We start from the raw sequence: 13472 nt of genomic DNA, 5'->3' as shown, positions 1-13472 counted from the left end.
TCAGGTAATCCTGAAGAGTGTATTGACCCCTATGTAGACATTACTGTGGGTGGCAAGATACTTCATTTACTTGTTGATTCCGGTGCACGTATCACTATGGTGACATCGGACTTGTTTAAGAATACTTGGGGTTCTAGAACATTATTTCCTCCTGACAAAGTTCCTGTCTCCTATGAAGGGAGGAAGACCGAACTTGAAGGTTACATTGAGGATATTTTGGAGTTCAAAGGGCGCAGAATCCGAGGAAAGGTGTATGTGGCAGTAAAGGGTCTTAATATATTAGGATGGTTCCACCAAGGCCTCTTTGGTATGGTACTGAGGCCAGGTACCGCTGAACAAGTCATGGTTGTTAAAGATGGTGGTGGTTTAAATTTGCAAACTTTACATGAGTCTTTCCCTGGTGTGTTTGAGAAAAAACTGGGGTGTATTAAGGGGTTCAAACATAAGATCAGAATCAAACAGGGCGCCATTCCCATTAAGCACAAATTGAGAGCGATCCCTTTCAGCCTGAGAGAAGATCTTAAATTAGAGTTGGAGAAGTTACAATCAACAGGAGTAATTGAACCGGTAGAGTCTCGTTTGTGGTTATCTCCCATTGTTGTTGCTCGCAAGCACAGTGGTGAAATCCGCCTTTGCGTTGACTTAAGAAGTTTGAACAAGGAGATATATGTGGACTCTTTTCCACTTCCCAGAATAAATGATTTTTTGGGTAAACTCAATGGTGCTGAATGGTTTTCCAAAATTGATTTGGCTTCGGCATACCACCAAGTTGTCCTTGAAGAAGATTCCAAACATTGTACAGCTTTTAACACACCCTTTGGTACTTTTCACAGGGATGTGGAATTCCTATCGCCCGACGCCTGGGACATTTTGTTTGGGGTCAAGGGCAACAAGTTTTTATGTTTACTTTGTCCTTGGGACAAGTAGGCCCAACCCCCTGCAGCACAAACCCTTTGGCTGCCGGTTTACAAAGAGTGGAACTCTCTGCAGCTGAGGTAATGTGTTTCCAAAAGATAATGCTGTTCGAACTTGTATTTATGGTTCATTATTTGAAAGCCTTCATTATTAGGGTGCGTGCTGTAAATAAATGTTTTAAGGTCACACTTCACTACTGACGTTGGTTCCAGTACAAAAAAAAAAAACGTGTACACACATGTTTGAAAAGTTTAGGCTAAGAGGCTAAGTATAATGCTCCCAGAATGCTCTCTGATTATATGCAAATGAAGTGTCATTTAGTAAAATGTGTTGATGCATGCTAGTATTTCCCAAAAATATTACTAATGGAAAATCAGTGTAACCTTTTTCAACACGATTATGGGAAGCATGTAAATAAACAAACACTGACAAAGCCAATTGATCTGACATATTTTTATAAGTCTTTTAGTTTCATCAATGCGTGTCATGTTTTGACATGGCTTTTGTAACACTTTATTGTTGTGGGAGCTACCAGGCCCTCAACATTGTAACAAACATTGGCAAAACCCCCACAAAAAGTTTTTGAACTCTTAAAGCACACGTTGCCACCAGCGGCATAACAAAGGCCCTGCAGCCGCCCTCCAGGGGGGCCCTTCTGCGCAGCACCTGCCCTGAGTGAGTCTGGAGAGGGGGCTCCTCCATGTTCTTTGCAAAGGGGCACCCTCCAGTTTCGTTACGTCACTGATTGCCACTGTAGTTCCTGACACTGAACAAAACTACTTTGTGTGGAAATATGCTCCTTGTGGAAGAGCAGAATGCGATCACTCACAGTAAAGCCAGCCGAAAGAGAGAGAAATAGAAGTTTAATAAAAACAAAATGTCTTTGTTAACACCAGACCTAATTAGGGACCAAGACCCACATGTAGGTAGCTTTTTGCATGTCGCAAACAGCGACTTTCGCTGTTTGCGACGTGCAAAAAGCACATTGCGATGCACAAACCCAGTTTTGCGATTCAGTAACCTGGTTACCGAATCACAAAACGGGTTTGCGACTCGCAATTAGTAAGGGGTGTTCCCTTCCTAATTGCAACTCGCAGTGCAATGTAGGATTGTTTTGTGACCGCGAACGCGGGCGCAAACTAATCGCAGTTTGCACCCATTTCAAATGGGTGCTAACACTTTCGCAAAAGGGAAGGGATCCCAATGGGACCCCTTCCCCCATTGTGAATGTCACTGTAAACATTTTTTCAGAGCAGGCAGTGGTCCTGTGGACCACTGCCTGCTCTGAAAAAATTAAACGAAAACGTTTCATTTTTGTTATGCATCTCGTTTTCCTTTAAGGAAAATGGGCTGCATTACAAAAAAAACCAAAAAAACCTGCTTTATTGAAAAGCAGTCACAGACATGGTGGTCTGCTGTCTCCAGCAGGCCACCATTCGCGAGGGGGTCGCAAATTGCGACCCACCTCATGATTATTCGTGATGTGGGCATTTGCGAAGCCCTTGCGAATCACAGATGGTGTCAAGGACACCATCCTACATTCGGATTTGCGACTCGCAATTTGCAGGTCACAAATCTGAACCTACCTACTTGTGGCCCCAAATTCTTAAAGAAAGTCACAAAAGTGCACCCATGGTATATGTCATACCCCTATAAAATATTTGTGAACTGTATTTTAGCATGGGTAAATACGATGTGTAGATTTGCTCATGTGAAAATCTATTGAGCATTTGCAAGTTCATTTTCCCTCCAGCCACTTTCTTCCCAACCCTGGAAGAAGTTCTAATTCTGCCATTGTCAGGAGTAAATGTCCAACCTTTCTTATTATGGGAAAATATTAGAGAGAAGCTGGTAAAAATCTTTAAAACATGCAGGTTAGTAGGTTTGCAGACTCAAAGGCATTCCAGCCCTGGAACTATTGCTTACTGCTTCCTCCAGCCCCAGTATGCAGATCTGCAGAAAGGTGGCAAAATAAGGAAATTGCTACAGTAGGGATTGAAACTCCAAATATTCAAGCCCTACTATGGTAGTAGCCCTGGCATAATCAGAGAGGCTATTAATTGCTGCCATAACTTGTCGCCACACTACATGGCACCAAAGGGACAAGTAGATCATTTTACAGGACAAGTAGATTTGAGAAGCAACCTGTCCCCTGGACAAGTAGATATTTTAATAAATTCCACACCCCTGTTTTCAGTTTCGTAGGATGCCTTTTGGCCTTGCTTCAGTAGCATCTGTTTTCCAGCGCATTATGTCACATCTATTGAGGGATATTGATGGAGTACTAGTGTTCCAGGATGATGTACTTATTTTTGCTAAACAATTAACAGAACATGACACAATACTTAAGTTAGTGTTAGAAATGTTTGAGGAAAGCGGGGTTGTGGTGAAGGATCAAAAGTGTGAATTCTGGAAGAGGGAGACTGAATTTTTGGGACATGTTGTGTCATCTGAGGGGGTCAAACCAAGACCTGTTCTAGTCGATGCTGTCAGGAACTGTCCTCCTCCTAAAAATAAGGATGAACTGCGTTCTTTTATGGGTTTGTGTGAATTCTATTCCAGGTTTATTCCTAGTTATGCTTCCAAGATGAAGTGTTTGTCTAATATGATGAAAAAGAGTGTGGCATTTTCTTGGGACAAAAATTGTCAAGACACATTCGATTTAGTGAAAGTTGAAATGACCAATGCTAAAGCGCTACGCCCTTATGATCCCCAGTTAGTATGTAAAATAATGGTTGATGCCAGCAAATATGGCTTGGGTGCTGTTCTCGTCCAAGATTCTAAGCAAGGGGAAGCGACTGTTAGCTATGCTTCTAGAGTGTTGAGAGAGGCAGAGTTGAATTACTCTGTCATTGAAAAGGAGTTGTTGGCGTGTGTCTGGGCTAGTGAAAAATTCAGGAGTTATGTTTGGGGTAGGAGGTTTGTGATTGTAACTGATCACAAGCCCCTGCTTTATATTCTCAGTGGAGACAAAACTAATTATACCACTCCGCGTATTGCTCGCCTTACCACTAAGTTGTTGCAATATGATATTGAGTTCAAGTTTTTACCGGGTAAACTTAATGTAAGAGCGGATTTTCTCTCAAGGTTTCCCATTGAGGACCTGGATGAATGTGATTCGGAAGATGATAGAGAGGATTATTTTGTAGCTAGTGTGGATCTTCCTGCGTTCAAGGCTTTTAGCAAAACGGATTTGGAGACAGCAGTACATGAGGATCCCATTTTAGTTCAGGTTAAAGAATTTGTGACCAATGGTTGGCCGAAAGAGAAAAATGCTTCCTTACCTCTTCAACCTTTTTGTAAGGTTGCTGATGAGATTTCAATTGAAGACAAGATAATTTTGAGGGGTGAGAGATGTATTCCACCTTATGGTATTCGTTCAGGTTTGATTAATTCAGCACATGAAGGTCATTTTCGGGCAACTATGACAAAAAGGAGGTTAAGAGAGAGTTATTGGTGGCCACCTATGGATAAAGATGTTGATGCAGTGGTTAGAGGGTGTGCAATTTGCAATACTGCTGAGAAGGGTCTCAAGGTGTGTACGCCTCCGTTGCATCCTATTCAAGTTCCGGATACACATTGGTCGAAGCTTGGCATTGACATGATTGGGCCATTTAATTTTCTCCCTCATAACTTGCGTTATGCTTTTGTTCTCATGTACTATCACAGCAGATGGCCAGAGGTTTATTTTTGTGCCACCCCATCAGCAACCAATGCGGTTAACTTTCTTAAAGAAGTTTTTAAGCTTGAGGGTTTCCCCAATACCATCATTTCTGACAATGGAGTACAATTTGTAAATTCTGAGATGGAATTGTTTTTACAGCAATCAGACATTAGACATTTGAAGAGCTCATTATATCATCCCCAAACTAATGGTTTGGTCGAAAGGATGAATAGAGTTGTTGGGGATTGCATAAAATGAGCCAGACACAACAATTATGACATTCAAGAGGCGGTCAGCACCATGTTATGGGTCTATCGTTCCACACCTCGGGCCGTATTTATACTCTGGTTGCGCCGAATTTGCGTCGTTTTTTTCGACGCAAATTCGACGCTAAACTAACGCCAACTAACGCCATATTTATACTATGGCGTTAGACGCTTCGGGCGCCAAAGTGCCCGGAGTGTGCGTCATTTTTTAGCGTGAACCCCTTCCTTGCGTTAATGATATGCAAGGGAAGCGTTCCCGTCTTAAAAAATGACTCCCAGGCCTTTACGTGGTATTTATACTCCCGGGCAAAAATGACGCCCGGGAGTGGGCGTGGCCAAAAACGGCGCATTTGCGCCGCTTTTTAACGCCTGGGTCAGGCATGGCGTTAAGGGACAAGTGGGCTCAAAATGAGCCCAGAGTGCCCTCCCCTGCTCCCAGGGACCCCCCCTGCCACCCTTGCCCACCCCAGGAGGACACCCAAGGACGGAGGGACCCATCCCATGGACATTAAGGTAAGTTCAGGTAAGTATTTTTTTTTTGTTTTGTGGCATAGGGGGGCCTGATTTGTGCCCCCCTACATGCCACTATGCCCAATGACCATGCCCAGGGGACAGAAGTCCCCTGGGCATGGCCATTGGGCAAGGGGGCATGACTCCTATCTTTACAATGATAGGAGTCATGTTGATGGGGGATGGGCGTCGTTAAAAAATGGCGCAAGTCGGGTTAAGACGATTTTTTCGAGGCAACCTGACTTGCCCCATTTTAAGACGCCCATACGCCATTTTCCCCCTACGCCGGCGCTGTCTGGTGTACGTGGTTTTTTTCCACGCACACCAGGCAGCGCCGGTCTGGTAGCGCCGGCTAACGCCATTCAATAAATACGGCGCCCGCATGGCGCTTCAGAATGGCGTTAGACGGCGCTAAATTTTTTGACGCTAAACTGCGTTAGCGCAGTTTTGCGTCAAAAAGTATAAATATGGCCCCTCATTCTCTGACTAATGTGTCTCCTTTTGAAGCGTTGAGAGGGCGCAAAGCCACTTCCACTCTATTGCCTTCATGGTTAGCGAGTTCATTGAAAAATAAAGGAATGAGAGTAATGAAGGGGGGGATTAGCTGGGAAAAGGTGGAGTCTGGACAACAGCGCATGAAGAACAGATACGATGCGGTCAAAGCTACTAAGTTGCGTGTGTTTTGCCCTGGAGACTTGATGCGTATAAAAAAAAGTATATTTGTGAAGAAAGGTGATACTGGTTCCTGTAATCCAGTTAGGGTGAGAAAGGTGTGTGGGAGTGCAGTCATGGTTGATGGAGGACAGTGGTGGAATGTGTCAAAGATTGTTAAGGTATCTGAGAATCCTTCTCCAGGTGCCATTGGTCAGAGTGGTGGTGGTGAGGTGTGTAAAGATGGAAATTCGAGGGTACATGTCCAGAGTTCGTATGGGTCCAATGCGCAGAGTTCAGCTACAAATTTTTCGGAAGGGTCTCTGCATAGATCTTCCCGGGAAAAGTTTTTACCATGGAAATTGAGGTCTGAAGAGTCATAGGGGGTCATTCTGACCCTGGCGGTCATTGACCGCCAGGGCCAACGACCACGGAAGCACCGCCGCGGTCAGAAAAGGGAAACTGTCGGTTTCCCGCCAGTTTTCCCCTGACCAAAGGAATCCTCCATGGCGGCGCTGCAAGCAGCGCCGCCATGGGGATTCCGACCCCCTTCCCGCCAGCCTGTTCCTGGCGGTTTACACCGCCAGGAAGAGGCTGGCGGGAACGGGTGTTGTGGGGCCCCTGGGAGCCCCTGCACTGCCCATGCCACTGGCATGGGCAGTGCAGGGGCCCCCTAACAGGGCCTCAGCAAGATTTTCAGTGTCTGCTTGGCAGATACTGAAAATCGCGACGGGTGCCACTGCACCCGTCGCACCTCAGCAAATCCGCCGGCTCCATTCGGAGCCGGCTTCATCTTTGCTGGGGCTTTCCCGCTGGGCCGGCGGGTGGCCTTTTGGCGGTCGCCCGCCGGCCCAGCGGGAAAGTCAGAATGACCGCCGCGGTCATTTGACCGCAGTGCGGTCTTTTGGCGGTCTCCGCCCGGCGGGCTGCGCCCGCCGTCCGCCGGGGTCAGAATGACCCCATAATCTCTAGTTTAGACTCTACCCCTATTATAGAATGTGTTTTATTTTTATTTTATTTTGTTTTTTTGTCTGTGTTTTAAAAGGGAGAGATGCTATGTTATGTATTGGTAGTATTTAGATTGTGGAATGCTGGGCGCGGGGAGGTGGAACGGTGGAATGTGGAATGGGGAGGACGTAGGGAGGCAGATCGGCAGTTGGCTTGTTGCCAGGAGGACGTGCTGTGGGTGGCTCCTGTTTTACCACACAATAAACTCGTTTGCTTACCAAATCTGTTCCTGCTGTGTTCCTGAACCGCAACACACTTCCATTATGACAAGATTTTATCATCTTTCGTAGGATCCTCACTGGAGTTAGTGCCTAATGGTGTAAGCGGGCCAATATCAGAAAGGGGTAGAAGTCTAAAGTATTTAGGGCATGAATTATTGGGGTAATAGGGTTAGAAACAGCTTCCAAAATTGTGTGGGTGGTAAATCTGGGCAGTTGTGTGTCTAAGCATGTGTCTATATCATGAAGGACCTGTTCCCTGGAATGCGAAAATTTAGGGCAAATAGCATGCCAGGTGACCTGCATTGGCGCCAACTGTCTGCACTAGGGAGGTGTATGATACCAGTAGGTGATGATCTTAGTGGCTGTCTCAATACTCGAAGAGCTGCATGTGGTGTAACGAGCCCTATAATGTATCTCACCCTATTCCTTAGGTGTTAAGTGCCTGCCCAGCTCCAGTTCCCAGCATTTCTGCCCTGGGGTTTTAGGCAGTGAGGAGCATGAAGTAAGATGCTATAGAGTTCCGTTATCTTACCCCTGTCTGTAGTTTTTGTGAGAAGCCACTTCTCAAAGATTGTCAGGGATCTTTGGGCTCCGTCCTTCTTACTAGGGTGAGAAAGTCAGCGTCGGACCAGTAGGTAGCGAAGCCGCTCAGTCTCCAGAAGCTTAAATTTCTCCCGCAGCTGGTCGAAGGAGAGAATGCCGTCCACCCTAAAAAGGTGGCTGTTGGATCGGCATCCACTTGATTGCCATAAATGGAATGCGATGTGGCTGAGTCCCAGAGTGAAGTCTGCGTTGCCTATTATCGCTGTCAGGGGAGAAGGAAATGTGGTCCAGCCTTTTTGGATTGCCACACTATACCAGACCTTCAGAACTGACTTGGAAATCAGAGAAGAATATAGACCACAGGCATGTTGTCATCTCTTCAGGAATGGAATCTTTCATAAATGCGCGCCTGCAACCGCCCGGTGTATAAAGAGCCAGGGTTTCCCATATTCAGCTCAACTAAGCAGCGGATCTGGGTGGCTTGATAGTGTGCTAAGAGGGTTGGGATGCCCAGTCCTCCCTCTGTATGGGGCCAGTAGCTATGCTCGTGATTTATTTGTGGCCATTTGTCTGCCCATACGGAGCGGAGCATTGCCTGTTGTAAAGCTTTAATCATTCCAGCAGGAGGTTCAACTGTGACAGTTCGGAATAGGAAGAGAATTCATGGGAGAGCAGTCATTTTAAGTGCTGCAAACTGGCCGAACCACTAGAGAGGGTATAATCACCATTGAGCAATGTCATGAGTGACCTGCCAGAGTAAGTTGCAATAGTTTAATGTTGCGGTATCTGCCACTTTATCGAGGTCCAGACCCGTGAGTTGCTTCCTCGCAGCCTCCAACTGCCGCCACACACTGGGGACGCCAATACAGGGGTGGATGCGCTCTAATTCTCTAACTTGCTGTTGCACCTACTCCCTCCATAATTTATTGTCTGCTGTGGAGATTGCTAGAAATTCTCCACTGACAACCGCTTTTAAGGCGTTCCATAGGAGCGAAAAGTAAGTGTATGTTGTGTCATTTATTGTGAGGTTGTTATAGATGGCCTGCTCAATTTACTTGACCACTTCGGATCTAAGAAGGAATGTCTCTCTCAGGCGCCAGGGCCGATGTGTTTGGGTCCTAGGAGGGAGTGCTACAATCATAGCTACAACATCGGATAGAGAATGTGTCTCTATTTCAATTGCGGAAGCCATGCTCTGTAAATCTTTAGTCCCCAAAAAGTAGTTAAGGCAGGTGTACGTTTTGTGAGTGTGAGAGTAGAATGTGTATCAGGACTGTGGATGACAAACTCTCCACAAATCTGTCAACCCCATTTCCTTTAACCATTGAACTTCTTCACACGAGATCTCCCCCGCTACCCCATGGCGAGATGCAGAGCAGTCCTCGTCATTATGGAGTACAAGATTAATGTCTCCCCCAAAAAAACAGCTTTTCCCTGGGGGTCATTTTTTGCTACGCTCTGCAGATGAAGTGTTTTTGGCCCTTGTTTGGGACATAGATGGAGCCAAGGATAATAGTATAGTCCCTGACTTGCACTTGGTAAACTAACAACGGACCCCTAATGTCCACAAGTTTGTCCTCCACCCTCCCCCTAAAAGATCTAGAAACGAGAATGGAGACACCTGAAGTCTAGTTGGCTACCTGCCGAGGAGTGAAATTGCTCTGGGTAGATCCGGAACTTAAGGATGATAGTCCCTTGATAGTAAGTGTGTCTCCTGGAGGAGGCAGACATTCACATTTAGGGGGCTCTTGGTATGATAGAATGACCCTTCTCTTTCCTGGGTTATTGAGGCCCTTCACATTGAGTGTAACAATCAGTAACTTATTGTGTGTGAAAGTGTGGTCATGTGAGCGCTCTAGTGGTTCCTGTACCTGTGGTCTCTATGTTTCCAGTGTTTGCTGCTGAAGCATAAAGCCCCGGCACAGGAAGCGGTTGCTTTAGGATAATACCCTTTAGAAAAACATGAGTACCCACCCTTTAAACCACCCCATCTTACAGAAACATGAACAATGTCCCTGGATAGATGTGAGCTTGAAAACGAGCCACCATCTCTTCAGTGGTGGTCGAGGTTCCGGGTCCATGGACAGATTCAATTTTCTGATCATCATGCCTGCCTCCCCACACCGGCAGAACCCCCCTTCCTCCCCCCAAGCCACCCAGAGTACCTACTCACAGGGCCCACTCTTGTCTCAAGTCGTCTCCAGTGTGTCTGATTCACCTGTTAGTGTCTCCAACACCGTTCTTCGTTCTTCCATGATGGTTTCAGGGTCTGGTCAAGGGTGAGTACCTCTACCATCTGGAGCGGTTGGAGCTTTTGCGGTTCATAGGGCTATGTCAGTCTGTTTCTCTCTCAATTCCCAATAATTCACATGCAGGGGTTAAAGTTGATTTTGATGCAGCTTCCCCTCCCAGCAGAATATGAAAGGAAATGGATGACCCCGAGAGTAGGGGACACCTTTTTCTGGAAGGTGAACGGCAACAACGCAAAAATTCCCTTCTCTTTCGGAGAATTAGCACTGAGAGGTCCTGGCTTAGCATCGGCGTGTGACCTCTGAACTGCAGTGGATGAGACTCTCTCGCCTTGCAAAGCATCTGTTCTTTCAGAGGGTAATCATGGACAGACACCAGAATATCAGCCGGGCATGAATTTGTCAAGTGGGGAATGCCTACTCTGTGTGCTCTATCATGTCAGCTTCCGAGGACTCCAGGATTTGGGCAAAGAGGGCTTTTAAATAAGACCCAATGTCACTGCCCTCAGCAGCTGTTGGGGCACCTCTAATGTAGATATTATTACACCTTGGCCTGTTTTCTAGGTCTTACATATGTGCTTGGAGGTCCATGTGTTGTTCCTTAAGGCAAATGTGCTCTTGTTGGAGTTGTTCAAGTTCTTCATCCTTGCTAGTCGTGTTGTACTCCAGCGTGGAGACTCTGTCCCCAGTCTCGGCCAAGTCTTTATGAACTGACTTCAGGTCTTGGCTTGGGACAAGTATCTTTTGACCATTTGGAGGTCATCTTTAAGAGATCTTGGCTGGTCTGGGTGGGCTGGTTGCTGGCCACTGGCTTCGTGAGCATCTCTTTGAGGGAGCGGTCTTTATTGGTGCATGCCGCTGCCATGGGTGATCACCTTGACAGCAGGTAGTGTCTTCAGCAGGGTTGCGCGTCTGGGACAGGCCTGAGTCCCTCCAAGTGCAGTGCGCCCCTGGGGTCTTAGGCGCCCCCAGGCGTGCAGAGCTGGAGAGCAACCTCAGCGGAGGCCTCGTCCAGCTAGCTCTGAGATGCACTGGCAGTCACTATCTAGGTCCTTTTTGGGGAGAAGAGTGGGCAGGAACCCAAAGTTCTCCAAGACAGTGCATCGAGGACCTCCGCTGAGATGTATCAAACTCCAATCTTCCACCCCCCTCAACCGCACAGAGCAATTCCCCCGCCAGTCTGCGAACAGGGTGCACCAGCTGGTTGCGGGGCCCTCCAGGGGTCCAATAGATATGCCCAATCACAAGCCCTGCTCAGCTATGTTGAGCGAGGTTGTCCCTGTTCCCAGCAGGGCAGTTTGGGTCTCCAGGTGTGTCTCTACTGTGCCTCGTGTAGTAACTGCTGGAGTGTAAGGACCATGAGAGCAAGTGTTCTGAGTGGTGCAGATGGACCGCTGGACGGTCAGCGTTACAGCGCGGCCCCCTATCTTACACTCCCTGTTGGCAATTGAAATGGAGCCAGCAAGTGTAGCAAGGGCCCCAGCTCGTGGGAGATGTTTGTATTATGGCAGAGTGCTTGCCAGGTCCCTGGGAGTGAATCCCACTCACTGCAAAGAAGGCCGATCCCACTACTGCAGACCGCAGTGTAATTGTTTTTGGACCAGGCATGCTCCTGGCACAGAGTCTAACGTTGGAAGGCCAGCAAGGAGTGCTGCATTCAGGGCCTACCTTCATGGGCTGCATACAGCTGCAATGGGTTGCGCCAGTGTCGTCTGGTGTGGTAAGGCCTGTCAGACGAGTTCTGGATGCAGTCTGGCCAGGGACTGGCGCTGACTGTCCTTGTGCTCCGCTGGGGTAGGGTACTGCAGCGCTATGTGTGAACGCCAATCAGGTAGCTGCACTGCATCTCACTAGGGCATATTTCTTGCGCTGGAGGGGGGTTGTTTCAGTTGCCAAGGCCCCCCCACACTCCCAGCTGCAGCCGCTGTCTGCTGTCGCTAGGTGCAGCGTCTCAATTCTCACCCAGCAGCCCCTCAGCGACAGCCGGGGCGCCTTGTAGAGGAGGCCCACAGAGCCAGTATTAGAGGCCTGTGACCAGTATTAGAGTCGCTGGAGAGGGGGTGCTTAATGCGCATGTGACGATCTCCCCGAGACCATCAGGTGGACACCAAGCGAGAGTCTCCATCTCGCTCCCTGCCGCGAGTAAGTGCGCGGCGCTCACCATCTTGGGCCCTAAGTTGCGGTGCGGTCGTGGCAACCGATCAGCTGCAACCGGGAAATTTCATCACCTCTTCAGACTCACTGCACTATGAGCCCTGGTTGTGGGTGAGGCAGCGCGGGCCTCTTACAAGCCCCGGTCGGAGGTTTACGGGGGATCCACAGGCAAAGGTGACAGAGGGCAGGAAAACAATTCCTAGTTGTCCACCATCTTGGCCACGCCCCTAAAACTTATATTGAAGCTGAAACCTACTTGTAATTAAAATTATAAATGTAAAATAATAAAATAAATTAACAAATCACTCTTCAGTGCCTATGTGTACATGCACTTACTAAAAGAAAATACTACAATTTCGAAAACTGCCAACCTGCCAACAAACAACACGAATCACAAACCAGAAAAATAACATAAAAAGTATGTATATATAAATTATTATAAATAGAAACTCACCCCAAAGGTGGTTAAAAAAAACTACCAACAAATAAACATTTAAAATGAAACTGACACTCTTTTTTCTTCCAACAGAAAAGAAAGCAGTTGTTCCACATTTACAACACCCCCATTGAAAAAGCTGCAAAACAGCGCAAAACATCTAAGCAGAACATACATGTAAGTATAAAATATAAAAGTAGGTGCATAATCTCATATATATAAAATGGCAAAATTATAAACATTTTACAGCTGTAATTATTCATACAATTACACTACTTTCAGACACAATGACAGAAAGAGCAAGGTAAATACCATCCCAGAAATGAAAGCAACTACTAAGTAAGATGGGCTACACTTACAACCAAGAAAATACATTAATGGGGAATTCAAATTGAAAATGTACCCAACATTATTCGAATACATGCTATGGAAGGGCCACTACAAAAGATGATGTTGTAAAACACAAACATCCGTCAAATGTGACAGAAATAAAAGGGAGGTATTGCAGGATTTAAGAGAGGTAAACACTAGCTCCCAGGAGCCCACAACCAAAATCCTAAAAGATATACTCCCTAAAGTCCCTAACCACATCGCAAGCCAACTACCACCTATGCCAACTTTAAAACATTTAATTGTACAAACTAAAAAAGCCACCAGCGATACACCTCCTCCCTATAGAAGAGACCAAGATATAGAATGTCAACATTATATCCCACCCCTTCTTCATCCAGCACCTGCACTAGATTGGCTTCCAAGGACCTATCCTCTGTTGGATCTGCTCCTTCTTGACTGGTAGGACACAGTCTGTCAAGCCTTGCCCGCTTCTCCTAGGACGTACGCAATCTCACCTGTGGT

The sequence above is a fragment of the Pleurodeles waltl genome, chromosome 7, assembly GCF_031143425.1.
Source record: "Pleurodeles waltl isolate 20211129_DDA chromosome 7, aPleWal1.hap1.20221129, whole genome shotgun sequence".
In the NCBI taxonomy this organism is placed as follows: domain Eukaryota; kingdom Metazoa; phylum Chordata; class Amphibia; order Caudata; family Salamandridae; genus Pleurodeles; species Pleurodeles waltl.
Note: the sequence above shows the minus strand (reverse complement) of the source record.